Source organism: Pelmatolapia mariae, unplaced genomic scaffold (genome assembly GCF_036321145.2).
Source record: "Pelmatolapia mariae isolate MD_Pm_ZW unplaced genomic scaffold, Pm_UMD_F_2 NODE_ptg000226l+_length_42744_cov_1, whole genome shotgun sequence".
Taxonomy (NCBI): Eukaryota; Metazoa; Chordata; class Actinopteri; order Cichliformes; family Cichlidae; genus Pelmatolapia; species Pelmatolapia mariae.
In genome coordinates, this window is record NW_027051917.1 from 23,233 (window position 1) to 36,803 (window position 13,571).

The window sequence follows — 13,571 nt, forward strand, 5'->3', positions numbered from 1 at the left end:
GGTTTTACAAAATATATAAAAGAGCAGAAAGAAAAGAAATAAGTGTAAAGAGTGCAGCAAAATGCATGTTTTAGTGTGAGTTGGTTCATCTGATCTGGTTGTGTAAAAGTCACTGCATGACACTGAGTGTTACTTTTGTGTTACTGACACTCATCTCTGACTCAGAGAAACGATTTCTCCCCTGTGATGTTCACACAGTGGTGAGTTACATGTGTGTGGAATTTTTACTCTTTTATAGAATTAAAGTTTTGCTTTTCTCTTACTTTCTTTTTTCTGTTATTTACTAAAAAATCTCTCAAAGAAATAATGAATTCTCCACACGTGTTTGAAGGTTGCATGCAAATATCATGTGATCTAAAAGTCAAATATCTGCTGATGGAGCAAAACAAGGCCAGATGTTCAGCAGCTGTATTGCTGCATGACATCAGCCCACAGCAGCAGAGACCGTGGAGCCAACATGTGAAAAACAAAGCAACACGCTGAACATCTGAACCACAGCAGGAAGTGCGACTCTTTGTAGACCTGTGGACAGGAAACACACAGCAGGTCCTGATCAGTAACAGGGTCCAAATACAAACATGTGTTTATCAGCATCTGTATATATGAGCACACAGAGAGCTCAGCTGGACGCACACTTCAGTCCTCCATCAAACACAACACACCTACACACTGTTTCCACCAGCTGCAGCACAGTTACAGTCAGGGAGGGCTTTTAATTTGAAAGGCACCACACAGGAAGTTTCAGAGGAACAGAAGAAGAACCAAAGGATGGTCTGTGATGTTAAGGTTAGTGTGATCAGCCAACACGTTCTCACTCCCAACTCGTCAAATGTGTGACGCATGGTCAGGCTCCCTCTGCTTCACTTATCGACGCGCAGGGTCCTCCTATTGGATACTATGCTGCTCCCTAATCGTTGCTTATTGACGACAAGAGATTGCCGCGGAAGAGCCTGTTGTCCGTATATTTATACATTTCCAAAATCACATTGTAGTGACGTGTACTGAACACAATATATTACATAATGTAAACAACTACCTGAGAAACAGCAGATACAGCAGATAAATTAATTATAGGCCATTACTTTTGTATCGTTTATTGCATTTATGGAGGGAGAGGTGTATGCTGGGTAATGGCACAGCTATAGCGACCGGGTGACTTTATTCACCCGCTTCGGCTGTTATCAGTCCATACAATGGGCGTTATTAGCAGAAATCAGTCCCATAGATGTGGGCCATCCACCTGCTAGATTGTTCAGAAGGTTGGTATCATCCATCCAGATGGAGGATCACTGACAGGAGCGTGGAAGACTCCAGAATCCACTCTGGCTGGAATCCGGTGGATACAGCAGTGTTACAGGTAAGGCCATTTAAACGGACGGCATTTATAAAATGACTATTAAAAGTCAGCGAGTGTCAATAATGTTAATGTGGTTATGTTAGTAATACAGCGAGTGCTAATATAACAGCTTTAAGATGCATTTGTAGATATTATTACGTGTTTTACCGTCTTTATGGTGCTAGCTTAAAGTTACGGTGTAAACGTTAGCTTATATTGTAGTAAAGCTGTTACTGTTTAAACGATGTTGGGACAGAAATATTAGCTTCTGTCATGACTGATGAAGTTACTAGTTAATAAAGTTTCCAGTAAAGTGATTAATCGCAGACACAGATTGACAGTAAATATCACGATTAGCTTCAATGCATCTGTAATAAATATGTGCAAGTTTCAGCGCATAGTTTAAACTGTATGATACTTATACTGACCCAGGGTCAGTGTAAAATACAACCCTAGCTGTGTGAACAAAGCCTGGCTCCTTTAATCCTGCATGACAAACCTCAGGATGCAGGTTATTATTACTCTTTCCTGCTGGCACACCTGTCACACCTGAGAGTCAGCTAGAAACTTACAGTGACGTGGACATCATGTAAAGACTGCCAGACTCCCTCTGTGTCTCTGTGTGTGTTGAACATCTGGAATCAGATTGAGTCAAGCTGCATTGACTGTGGGACTTTTCTGTGTTAAAAGCTGGTTGAAGACGGCTCAGAAACATTTGAAGATTAAAATTTAGCATTATGGCTGCTGGTGATTTGTAAAACCTCTACTCAGCTTTGTTACTAATTTATGTTTGTTGCTGTCTAACAGAGATTTCAGAAGAGCAAAGATGAGGACTCCTACTTCATCCTTAATAGTTTAACCTGATTGGAAATCAAAAAAATCCTGATTCTTCTTCCACAGAAGTTTCATTTGTCAGTGTGGGACTGCTGAGTCACCTGAAGAACTCATTTCATTCTCCACATGATGTTCATTTACAGAAATGTATCAGAGGAACTGATTCCTCCCAAAGGGTGAACTAGTGTGTTTCCATAGATTATCTCTGTATGAATGTACTTCTTAAATGAAGGCAAGTGTTTGTCCTTTTTAGTTCCTCAGGTACAGTACATGATATTAAGGGCAGGCGGTCATCACTGGGGGAAGACAAGAAGCAGACGTACTTCCAAGAGGGAGCTGCAGTGAGGACACAGCCTGGTCACTGAGGTCAGAGGTCAGAATCTGAAACAGCTCAGGTTTATATTCTAGGGGTTATAAAAAAATCGAAATGTATTTATAAAGAAACCTTTAAATAATATTTCAAATAATAGTCATAATTATGATTATTATTAGGAATATCAAACATCTAAGTGGATTTTCTGTTACACGTATTGTCTTTGCCCTGCGATAACTGGCAGCCTGTCTTTGTCCTGTATCAGCTGGGATAGGCTTCATCCTCCCACGACCTTGAATTGGATACATGAATTATATTGAATTGTATTCCAATTATGTAATCTGATCATTTACAAACTCAAGGTATCCAATCAAAATGTAAGTAATAATGATAAAAATGGGTAAGGAGAAATAAGTGTGACATGAATGTAAATGTGTGAGCTGACATAGAGGACAGCTACATGTAGTCTGAAAAACCTTTGTTGTCAAGTTTGCAGGTCTGTCAGCACGAGACATTCTTACATAGAAGAGACTGTTAAAGTCTCTAACTCAGTGAAGCATTATTGGTCCCGTCTGTTTGGATAAATATAGTAAGCTGATGTACGTCCATTTATTGACACATTTTCTTAAGTGCTTATCCAGTTCAGGATCACAGTGGAGCTGCAGCTGGATATGTTCAGTAAAGAAACCTTACAAAAGTTAACATAAACCTGCATCTCTGTACGTTGTTGTCCACAGGATAATAAAATCGAACTGGAAGACTGTGGAACATGTTAATAAATGTTTGTGTTTATGCCTGTGTCTTTCACAGGAGGCGCTGAAAGGTTTCCCTAATAGTTCCTGGTGAATCAAAGCAGAACCATAAAGGTTGCTGGACTGCATGATGGCCTTACCCCTGAGCAGTCATCCTGTTAAAGGAGGAACCAGTTAGAAGCTGTTTTCAAAGTAGCTGAGCAGATTTCATCTCAAGTAAGCGATTAACTGTTTGTTCATTTGTTCTGCCACTTAAAGAGCATTTAAGGACGTCTTTTGAGTGTCTAGTTGAATTCATTATTCATTCATTCACTCTGCAGCTGCATAATAAAAGCCTGTAAGATAAAATTAGTGCACATGACAGGTGTGTGATTCATCTGGAAGTTATGTGCGGATTAGTGTACAATGAGAGCAATTTAGTATGTTTTTTAGAGGCCCATGAGCAGTGTTGGTGCCCAGTCTGGATTTGTTACATCCATTTCATATGCTGGTTTGCCTGCAATAATGCTAAATCATAAGCTACTCAGTCGACATGATGACATGACGTGGTTCTGCAGCATCACACATTAGCATGTTTTATCTCATTATCTATGACCTCAGCACATTGAAAATAACACTAAAAGCATTTTAATAGTGATATGAATTAATTTAGAACTCACCGGAAAGAAAATGCGGAGACCAAACCAACAAAAAGCTGGGGATTGCACAGAACTCGATCCGCTCGTCTCACCGCTGCAATGCAAGCCTGACGTCTTTGTTTAGTAATATCGGATACATGGGATCCCTCACGTTGCCTCCAGGTTGAAAAACGATGAAAAGAGAGCCCATTATCCAGCTTCTTGCCTTCACGATCGTGTGATCAAACGTTGCAACTGATAACACAACACGTACGAACCATAGCTGAAGCTGTATCCTGTGTCTAGCCTACTGTCATGGCGGAAAGGGGGCGTGGCCCACCTCCAGTGACGTCAACTCCAAAGCCCTATTAGAGATTTAAAATGTGACGTCATTGAGGGGTAAAACCGCAAAGCATTGTGGGTATCCGTGGCAAGAGGTAATAGCGCAAGCAGGCTTTCAATTGAAATCAGTTACACAGCGATAAAAAGAAACAAAAAATGCCAAGAAGCTGTTGTATTATTAACTGCACAAGCCGGGCAAACGACAGCCGCGTGAAGACGACGGGTAAAGCAAATGGTTTTTATCAGATTCCAGCGTGGAAGAGAAATTGTCCAAGCCATGTCTCCAAAGTCACGAAGAGGCAACGGATGGCCTGGACAGTAAATATTCAGCTTTGAATAAATAGTGAATTGTCCAGACAGGATATTGAGTTTCGCTTCTGTTATTACCATGGTACACTGACAAAAACATATACTTTTATTCACAGGATAAAACAGTTTTTTTGTATCACTAATAGCCCAGTATGGTTACATCATACAATATTATTGTCACTGCTACATTTCTGTGATGCGTACCAGAAATTATTTCCACTAATGAATTACTGTTCAGCTCAAAAGTCATATTAATAAACGGTTAACGAATGTGTATTTATGAAGACGATTTGTGAGACTGGTAAACTTAAGATATGTACGATGGTCTTTCGTTCTACACGGTGCATTTCAAGGTCCTGCACCCATCCGTCAGTAAACTGTACCTGGGCTACTAAACTTCATGAGTGTATGCACTCACTCCAAGAACCGTATAATTATAAATCTGAGCGTGGTGAAAGTGGGCAGGACGCTAACGTTTTTTGTCCACTCTGTGTGCTCGTAAGGGTCTGACCCTTTCACTCCTTTGATTTTTCCCTCGTATCTTTTCTTTGCCTTTTCGTCGAGTCTGGCTTTGTTCTCCTTCGTTTTGTACATTCCCCTTTTTGGGGTCAAAGAAAAAGCAAGAAGGCATTGAAACTGGCAAATGCACGTTTTGCGGTGCTGCAAATGCTTGCATTTGATGCGGTGCTTTGATTATTTTGCCACGGGATACCGGCATGCAATGCGCGAAAGTCACGTGCTCTGTCAATCTCTATATCCAGCGATTATTCATTTGTCCCCACCAATAATTTGATCGCTTCTTGTAAAAAAAAAAATAAAAAAAACGATAGAAAGAAAGAAAAAAAAAAAGATCCGTCAGCGTCTCAGTCACCCAACGGTGCAGAAAGAGTTAAATTACGTTCTTTACTGGAGTCTGACCTCATGTGACAAATATGGCCAATGTGATTGGCTGAGCCTTTCAGGGAGCTCTGTTTAGTTTCAGCAGCGGCAAACCTGCGCTGAGAGGAGGACGGTAGCAAAGAGGAAGAACCTGCATATAAGAAAGTATTTTTCAAAGAAACCTGTAAGTCACTTAAAGCCAAGCTCACTCATAAAATGTGTGCGTCATAATAACGTTACAAGCTATGCTAGGCTTTGGCCCGCATCAGTCTAAAATTGTATGCAACCATGAATAACGTCTTTTGGAAACTAAATGCACAACAGGCAGCTCTATTAGTTCTCCCAGTCTCAGAGTCAGAGGTGGGTCGAGTATCCAAAAATTGTACTCAAGTAAGAGTATCATTACTTTAAAAAATTATTACTCAAGTAAAAGTAAAAAGTAGTCATCAAAAAAGTTACTCGAGTAAGAGTAAAAAAGTACTTGGTGAAAAGGCTACTCAAGTACCGAGTAAGTAGCGAGTAACGGTTTGAAATGTCCGTTTTATTTTATAAATAAATGCTATCAGACAATCAAAAATAAATAAATATACAAATTTTAGTATTTTCAAAAGGAATATATGTAAAAAGATCCACAAAATAAGGCACAACAATTCTAATTTCAAGATTTCAGTTTTTCACAACGTAAAGCTTTTTCAAGCAAAACCTAGTAAATCAGAAACAAATGACACAGAGATGCAACAGGTATAATCAGGAAAAGTTTATTCCCAAGGCGGACAGCAGGAATAAAAAAAAAACAAAACATCTGTGCTAAAATTCCACAAGAATAGACATTCAAACAAAACTTATTTTGTATACTAAAATACCCTGAAGTATAGACAGTGGATTAACACAATGTAATATGTAAAAATGTAAAAACTACACTCACAAATGAACACTGAAATCAGAGTAAAACTAATTATAAATGACAAATACAAATTTCCACTATGTGGATGTACATATGTGTATGGCTCACTTTACCATAAATTGTTTTCTTCAGTCAGTGAAATGGTGCTTCAGCTTCAGCAGCAGTTGGCTCTCAAGGTTCTTGCTGTGAAGCTGTGACCGTTTGGCAGTGAACAGGAGTCCTGCATGACTAAAAAGTCTCTCACAGGCTGCAGATGCAGGAAGAGCTGTATTGACTTTGATCGACAGCTTCTTGATGTGAGGAAAGCCATGCAATAGCTCCACACCTCCAGTGAATGGACATGAAAGGTACCTCTCCAGTTCCTCTGCTACTGGCTTTCCTGACCCCATGGATCCATCATCTTCATCGAATAGGCCGCTGTTTGTGCTGGCCTCACCCAGCTCTGGGTCTAGGTGATGTCTGATGAAGTGGAGACCTGTGGAAAGATGTAAGGTTTTCAAAAGAATTAGGTCTGGTCATCATAGTGCTGTATACACTGCCAAGCTGCAGATGTTTGTTTGGAGCTAGCCTCCAAAAGCTGCCCATACACTGTGCGATTTTTGGCCCATTTTGAGACTACTTTTCAGTCGCGCAACCGTTTTGGGGATCGGCCGTGTTTTGCCTTAATCGTGTGTGCATCGTGTAGTATACATGGGGTAACGAAAAGCAGTTAACACCTCACGACCAGCTCCCAATCATCAATCGTATGGTCGCATGATAATCAAACCAGTTTTGAAATCCTGTCGCCTCTCACACTGCAGCACAAACACAGAAATGAAAGAAAAGGTGGAGCGGCACGGCAGTGCAGCGTGTGATCTGGAAACAAGAGATGGAGGCACAACTTGTAGGATGAGGCAAGCTCATAAGCGTACGAGTGAGTACGTAAGCGTAGAGCTGCCACCCAGGCAAAAGAAAAATAGAGCTACAGTATATCACGTTATAACGTAAACAGTTTATTGTTCTAACAATATACCTTTCACGTTTGAACAATATAATATTTATATTCTATGAACGTGATAATTATGTATATTGTAATAACGTGATATTATATTATTCAAACGTGAAAAGTATATTGTTAGAAAAACATACTTTTCATGTTATAACGTGACATAGCTCTATTTTTCTTCTGCCCCGGTGGCAGCTCTACGCTTCTGTATCCGAGGCTTTTCAATGTGGCCTCACAAAATTATCACGACTACAACAACCATGAAAAGAGTTGGATGGACATTGCTGCTCAATCACAGCTGCCTGGTCCATGTTTTTCATTAGTAATTTAGCAAAGTTGATGGTGTGTGTGTCTGTGTGAGTGAAAGAGAGAGAGGGAGAGCGAGGGACAGATTTTGTATGATAAGCTTCATGTTATGGGCGCACAGTTTGAGCACTCAGGTCGCATCAGAGCATCAGGCCGTATAGTGTGAGACCTGCATCGTGACCTATGAACTTCTAACCTCTGCGATTTAATTGTGCAGTTTGAGCAGGAGCGGAATAACGTGACTGAAAAAACTCGCACAGTGTTTGCCCAGCTTAATGCAGACTGTTTAAACTAAACAAGCTGCTGTTTCACATAATAAACCCTGTCACCCGCAGTATTGCCTTCTGTTTAACAGTTAAAGCAGTAGAGACGAGCTGTTTGCATGTTCGTGGAACTCTAGCGTAATTAACCAGGCTAGCTGTTAGCTTACAGCTCACGCTAGCTAACCAGCGAGCAGTTAAAAAGACAGCTGAAGCTGCACAAAACACCCACAAACTTATCTCACTACAACGTAGCGCCGGAAATATGACTCGCAGCTCGAGCTCGACACAGCTGCTGTAAAATAAGACTGACATCCAGCTAACCACAGCTAAAAAGATATTTAGAGAAAACTTACCGTTTCATCAGGTTACGAGCTGATTTGTTTAACGCTGAGAAGTTGGTTTGTTTTGGCTCTCACTGAAGACACCGACACTGCAGACATAGCTGTTCTTTTGTGCTGCTTTTGAGCGAAACATTCTTTGTATGTGAGGCCAAAGGTGTTCATCCTCTTCAGCTCTAGCGTAGACTCTGCCATCATATTTCTTCTTTCCGTGTGTCCGCTACTGTGAAAAGCTTGGGCCGCTCTGCCCGCCACGGGTTCAAACTGGTCATGTGACTGTATGGCCATGTCTCATTGGTAAAAAAAAGTTACCGGAAACTCCACTGATGGCATGTTATCTAATGTGTTAAACTAATTTTTTTTAAAGTAACGAGTCGAATTTTGCAAATGTAACGGAGTAAAAGTACCGTTTCTTCTTTATAAATGTACTCAAGTAAAAGTAAAAAGTATCGTGCAAAAAAGGTACTTAAAAAGTACATTTTTTTCAAAAACTTACTCAAGTAAATGTAACGGAGTAAATGTAGCTCGTTACTACCCACCTCTGCTCAGAGTAGCATTTCTAATTTTGATTGAAACTGTCAGAAAAAACAGCAGCCTCGAACAAGCCAGGATATTAGTTTAAAGAGGCTGTTAAAATTATACGTCTAACGTTAAAATGTTGGTGACACAATAATTTCATCCTAGTGGCACTGACATATTCATCGGGTTAATTTTTGAGACAAAATATCATGAGGTAGTCATGATTTTGCAAATATTCCACCTTGTAGTGCAGTTTGCACTACAATTGTTAGGCTGCTGATGTAAATTGATTGATTAGTGTAGATTTGACAAAGAATCTGAATTGACATGTCTCACTTTTTATATGGCACGAATCAATGTGTTTTTTTTATCAAGAGGCAATATGTCCTAGTGCAGTCAGAGGGGAAAAGCCAGGGTCAAAGGTGAGGCACATCAAGCACAGAATAATAATTTTGTGGTCATCTTGGATGTGTTTTATGGACAAAAACCACCAGTTCATTTAGTGTTCCCTTAGTGCTAATGTATAAGAGAAGTTGGTGTACTATAACTGAAGTAATTGTGTCAAGATAAGATAAGATTACCTTTCGTTTTGTCACAGCAGAGAGTGGACAGTGCAAAGTTATATAGCAAAAATTAGAGTACAATAAGAATAATATACTGTACACAACTGTACAGAATAGAATAAAATAGTAGAATAAAATATACATTAGAATAAAAATAGAATACAAATGTTATATACAACTGAGTAAAAATACCACTTACAACATCTTATTGCACATTGTGTGTTTGATCAGCTGCAAAAGTCTTTGTTGTGGAGTCTGACAGCAGTGGGGAGGAAAGACCTGCGAAATCGCTCCATCCCACATTTAAGTCCTTAAAGTCATATTTATTTATTGTCTTGACTGTATTTGAAGCTATTTTTATTTTTGTATGATACCTGATTTATATGGAATATGGCTGAAATAAACTAAAGTCTAAAATACTTAGTCAGTCATTTGTTTAATAGTAATTTAACACTATATAATTCACATATAAAACTATGAATTGTAATTTTAAATGGTTTGATAGCATGTAGAATAGCATATGTAGGCAAGTATATTTCTCCTTTTTTTTTTTATCAAGAAGCAAAGACGAAAAGGAAAAAAAAAAGAAACAGGGTGGGGTTTGGTGGTTGAAACACCCGTCCCCACCAATGCCAAAACCAAATCTACGCCCTTGGCTCGATTCACATCCTGCTTTTGTTGTGCAAACCACCCATTGTCTTTGAGGCCTGGCACATTTGCTTTTGCACACACATACAAACACTGCAAATCTGTGTTTGTTTGACAGTGTAAGACAAAAGCAGCAAAAATAAAAACTGTACCAAGAGTACAGTCTTAATGGCTCACTATCCAAACAATCTGGAGACCTAAATACTGACACGTGTAGGGCTGGGCGATATCATACCATTCACGGTAATACCGGTGTAATTTTAGGCAACGATTGGAAAATGAAATATTGCGATAGAATATGGGTAAAACGCGCATGCGCAGTGCATATGTTTACATACGCACATGGCGGCGACGCAGAACGAGAAGAGCGAAAGTGGGTCGTGTTGTGTGTCCACCTTATTACTAAATTAGGCAAAGCACTCTGAATTAAATCAGGACATAAAGCACGGTCTTTATCTTGCTTTATTTTCGATCTGACAACTAGCCACTTAACGGGGCCGCCCTCGGACCACAACATCCGGTTCAAGAATCATCACATTAAGACATAGCCATATATCAGTACATGACAGGTCGTTAAATGAAACAGATGAACCAGAATTGGTTTGTAAAAATGCTGGAACTTCAGTGGTGTGTATATATGTATGTGTATACGACTGCATTTCACACTGTCCAGATCCTTTTATTGGAGTTCGAGATAAAACAACCAACACTCCAGAGAAGTCCAGTCAAACAATGATTTATTGATTACATGTACGCGGGAGAGGTCTGCAGCGTTACTCACTTACAGAGATCTCAACTAGGAAGCACACATCACACTACTTTTGTATATTAAAGTCCAGCCTCACAATACGTAAGCAGATATCATAATATGCGTCAGTTACTTGACTTCTATAACACTTAAAAACCGTCCTCACCGTCTCACACTCTATGTGTTTCCTGCTGTTTTTTCTCCTCGTACACGTCTATGAAACATCCAGAGTACATTCTGTGCTAATCTCACTGAGCAGGCGTACAGGCACAGCCAAATGTCTCTAATCTTTGCCCTAGAAACAAGTCTAATATTTATCTGTGTCTGTAAGCGAGTTTGCATTGACCCTCAAAAGACTGAATGCCAACTCTCATGAGCACATTTGCAATGTGTGTATGAAAATAAGTATAAATACTTATTTAATAAAAGCTCACAAAATACCACTAATAAAAGGCCGGTTAGAATAATGTATTTCCCACAAATCACTGCCTCTGTTTGTATCTCTGTCACTGCAGGACCAACGTGGATCGAGAAGTCAGCGCTCTCAGGAGGCCGACAATTTTGTTGAAGAAAGAAGTGGAAGAAAAAAATACAACAGTGACGAGTTTGGGAAAGATTTTACTGTGAAAGCTTCCCTAAAAATGCATCAGGTCATCGACACCGGAGAGAGACCATTCAGCTGTGGAGACTGTGGAAAGTCTTTTAACGAGTCTGGAAGCTTAAAAAGACACCAACTAATCCACACTGGAGTGAGACCGTTCAGCTGTGGAGACTGTGGAAACTCTTTTACCAGGTCTGGACACTTAAAAACACACCAACTAATCCACACTGGAGAGAGACCGTTCAGCTGTGATGAGTGTGGAAAGTCTTTTACCCAGTCTGGAAGCTTAAAAACACACCAACTCATCCACAGTGGAAAGAGACCATTCAGCTGTGATGAGTGTGGAAAGTCTTTTATCCACTCTGGAAGCTTAAAAACACACCAACTCATCCACAGTGGAGAGAGACCGTTCAGCTGTGATGAGTGTGGAAAGTCTTTTATCCACTCTGGAAGCTTAAAAACACACCAACTCATCCACAGTGGAGAGAGACCATTCAGCTGTGGAGACTGTGGAAAGTCTTTTACCAGGTCTGGAAGCTTAAAAACACACCAACTCATCCACAGTGGAGAGAGACCATTCAGCTGTGGAGACTGTGGAAAGTCTTTTACGCAGTCTGGAAGCTTAAAAACACACCAACTGATCCACAGTGGAGTGAGACCGTTCAGCTGTGACGAGTGTGGAAAGTGTTTTACGCAGTCTGGACACTTAAAAATACACAAACTCATCCACACTGGAGAGAGACCGTTCAGCTGTGGAGACTGTGGAGAGTCTTTTAACGAGTCTGGAAGCTTAAAAAGACACCAACTAATCCACAGTGGAAAGAGACCGTTCAGCTGTGATGAGTGTGGAAAGTCTTTTACCCAGTCTGGAAGCTTAAAAACACACCAACTCATCCACAGTGGAAAGAGACCGTTCAGCTGTGATGAGTGTGGAAAGTCTTTTACCCAGTCTGGAACATTAAAAACACACAAACTCATCCACACTGGAGAGAGACCATTCAGCTGTGATGAGTGTGGAAAGTCTTTTATCCACTCTGGAAGCTTAAAAACACACCAACTCATCCACAGTGGAGAGAGACCGTTCAGCTGTGATGAGTGTGGAAAGTCTTTTATCCACTCTGGAAGCTTAAAAACACACCAACTCATCCACACTGGAGAGAGACCGTTCAGCTGTGACGAGTGTGGAAAGTCTTTTACGCACATTTCAAACTTAAAATCACACCAACTCATCCACAGTGGAGTTAAAGCGTACACCTGTGATCAGTGTGGCAGAGCTTTTACTCACAGTAAGAGCTTACAGAGTCATCTAGTTACCCACTCTGGAATTAAGGCGTACAGCTGTGACGTCTGTGGAAAAACTTTCAGCCGGATAGGGAGCCGAAATACACACCTACGCATTCACACCAGACATGATGTGTACAGCTGTGATCAGTGTGGTAAACAGTTTACCACAAACACAGAGTTACGAGATCACATGTTTACCCACACTGAGGAACGACCTTATAAATGTGACCTGTGTGAGAAGACTTTTAAATCTCCACGTTGCCTGAAAGCACACCAACAGATCCACACCAGAAAGACTCTACAAGTGCAGTTACTGTGAGGTATGTATTTATATTTTTATCTTGTCAGCCGGACTGTTTGAAACAACTCTGCTCATCAAAGTGTGTTAGCATGTTAGCAATTCTACTGCATGGAAAGGCAGCTGTGAATGATTATTCAGACTCTAATCACAGGTTTTTAGGGATAGTGTTTGAGAATTGTGTTATTGTTATTGTAGCATTAAACTAGTATTACTTTAATGTTTTTACTCTTATCGTTTTTATAGCACATTAAATTGAGCTGAGTGTGATAATGTAAACAGTAAAATGTAATTGGACTTTGGCAGAGATGCTCTTTATTTCCGGTGACGTTCAGGATAAAAATGTTGAAGGACTGACTTACACTGTCTTTGTGTTTTTGTTTAGAAGCAGAGCGACACAGATGGATCAAGTTCTCAACCCTGTCATCGCTGTGGGAAAGACTTTTGTTGTGACCTTTGTGGAAAACTTTAAGTCATTGAAGGACTCTGAAAATACATCAACATAGACACACTGGAGACAAAATGAACTACTGTAAAGAATGCGGGAGAGGCTTCACCACTTCAAAGGACTTCAAACAATATGAACTCCTTCACAGTGGCGTTAAAAAGCATGTCTGCGATCAGTGTGGGTCATCCTTCATCAGTGCACGTCAGCTTGAAAAGCATAAACGAGTCCACACATGAGAGAAACCATACAAGTGCAGACACTGTGACAAAACCTTTTCACAATCA

General features: G+C 40.2%; 1 long non-coding RNA gene across 5 annotated transcripts; it reads left to right on the forward strand.

Annotated features, from left to right (window-relative positions):
* Positions 1–740: 740 nt before the first annotated feature.
* On the forward strand, positions 741–13,305 carry LOC134622819 (uncharacterized). 5 transcript variants are annotated; one of them, XR_010573431.1, is made up of 6 exons: positions 741–786; positions 1,279–1,357; positions 2,424–2,543; positions 3,294–3,451; positions 11,172–12,861; positions 13,225–13,305. It is a non-coding gene; the product is annotated as an uncharacterized LOC134622819 (long non-coding RNA). The 5 variants fall into 5 exon arrangements; XR_010573434.1 differs by having other exon boundaries at positions 2,432–2,543; XR_010573430.1 differs by lacking the exon at positions 741–786 and having other exon boundaries at positions 971–1,357.
* Positions 13,306–13,571: the final 266 nt, after the last annotated feature.